Source organism: Lissotriton helveticus, chromosome 6, assembly GCF_964261635.1.
Source record: "Lissotriton helveticus chromosome 6, aLisHel1.1, whole genome shotgun sequence".
Lineage (NCBI taxonomy): Eukaryota > Metazoa > Chordata > Amphibia > Caudata > Salamandridae > Lissotriton > Lissotriton helveticus.
The window spans coordinates 364,988,905-364,990,973 of record NC_136067.1 but is presented as its reverse complement, the minus strand read 5'-3'; the positions used below and the strand labels follow the sequence as shown (position 1 = coordinate 364,990,973).

The window sequence follows — 2,069 nt, the reverse complement described above, 5'->3', positions numbered from 1 at the left end:
CACCCAGGGAAAACAATGCTGTTGAAAAATAGACGAGAAAACTAAAGTAGCGCTTCACTACCAAACCTTGTAAAGCGGCGCTATTGTGTTTGCGTGTGAGTAAAAGCAAACTGGTCACTGTGTCTTGCCTTATTTATGTATTCGTTTGACTTATTTGCCACTTTGCGGCACCCGGGCCGTGCGTTATTATTTATTTGTTTGTTTTTCGCGTTTAAAAAAAAAATGTAAAAATTATTTCTTATTTTTTTTCGCCTTCTCCATCCAGACGCTGCACTTTGAAAAGAGACAAACGTCGGAAAAAGATTGGTTTTCCAGCAGCAGACTTCCATTGGTTTTGGATCCATTTCACTGGGGAACGAATGGAAGAAGGTTCCCAGCAAGTCAGTGGGAGGGAGGAGGGAGGAGGGAGGAGGGAGGAGGGAGGAGGGAGGGAGGAAGGGAGGGAGGGAGGCAGGCAGGCAGGCTGGCAGAGAAGTGGACACTGCCCTTGGCTTCTCTGAGCAAGAGGAAAAATACAGAGGGGCATATTATCAAGGGGGTTTATCTCCGCTTTTATGGCTTTAAAAGCCAAGAAAGCGGATATAAAATTATCTTCCTATTACCTAGCTGTCGCTAACACCAGTTAGCGACAGCTAGTAGGAGATAGCGACCATCTTGGGCCCCACTTTGCATGTCAGTGATATTTATCACTAATGACATGCAAAGTGGGCCTGCCAAGATGTTAGCGACTGGAAACAGTCGCTAACATCGCTATCTCCTATTACTAACTTTTGAAGATATTCGCGCTAAGGGCGAATATCTCCAAAAGCTAACACCTGCCCTGAGCAGTTCTTAGCAATGTTATCCAATGGGAGCTGGATAACATGGCTAAGAGCATTAGCTCGGTAATGCATGAATATCGCTGACTTCTCAGCGATATTCATGCATTGCGGCCGTTTTTTATCGCATTTGCGATAAACCTTGGTAATACCAAGGTTTATCTGCGATAAAAATCGCCGCAGCTCAGCGGTAAAATAGCGGGGCATTTTACCAACGTTAAGCGATATTTATCGCTAACGATGCTTAGCAACGAATTTTTTAACGCTAAGCATCGTCAGAAATTATCGCAGATAAACCTTGCTATTATCAAGGTTTATCGCAAATGCGATAAAAAACGGCCGCAATGCATGAATATCGCTGAAAAGTCAGCGATATTCATGCATTACCGAGCTAATGCTCTTAGCCATGTTATCCACCTCCCATTGGATAACATGGCTAAGAACTGCTCAGGGCAGGTGTTAGTTTTTGGAGATATTCGCGCTTAGCGCGAATATCTCCAAAAGTTGGTAATAGGAGATAGCGATGTTAGCGACTGTTTCCAGTCGCTAACATCTTGGCACGCCCACTTTGCATGTCATAAGTGATAAATATCACTGACATGCAAAGTGGGGCCCAAGATGGTCGCTATCTCCTACTAGCTGTCGATAACTGGTGTTAGCGACAGCTAGGTAATAGGGAGATAATTTTATCTCCGCTTTCTTGGCTTTTAAATGGCCACGAACGGCCAAGCCTTATCTATAGGCCTTAGGCTGCAGGGGAGCAGTGTCCCCGGCAAGGGAGGGTGAGGGGCCGGCCATTTCCGGTCAGGGAGCTGTCCAGGGCATCCTGGGCTGATTCCCAGCATCCCCTGACTGCCAGGCTTTCTGGCCAGCCAGCTGGAAGCAGTGCGCAGGAAGGGGCGGGGCATGCAAATACTAGACAGAGGACAACGTGGGTATGCTAAGTGACGCCTAATGAGGAGACAGCCGAGGAGGACTCTGGGAGCCGGGAGAAGGCCTGAGGCCGGGGCCTCCTTTTCACCGGCACATGCCGAGCTCTTGCTGGGAGTCAGAAAAAGAGGCGATAGGGCGGCCAGCGACGGTGCCAGGGAAGACCCCGGCCCGGGTCAGCCAGGTGGATTTCTTCGGGAGGCGTTCATTCTGGCACCATTCTGGTTATCGCTTCTCGGCCTTTTGGCTAAGATCAAGTGTAGTATCACTTGTCTCCCCTAGGGGAGGGCAGTCAGTTGGGATGTTTTCATTGAACTTCGT

General features: G+C 48.3%; 1 pseudogene; it reads left to right on the top strand.

Moving 5' to 3' along the window:
- The first annotated feature begins 1,975 nt into the window (after positions 1-1,975).
- On the top strand, positions 1,976-2,069 carry LOC144764548 (U2 spliceosomal RNA; annotated as a pseudogene).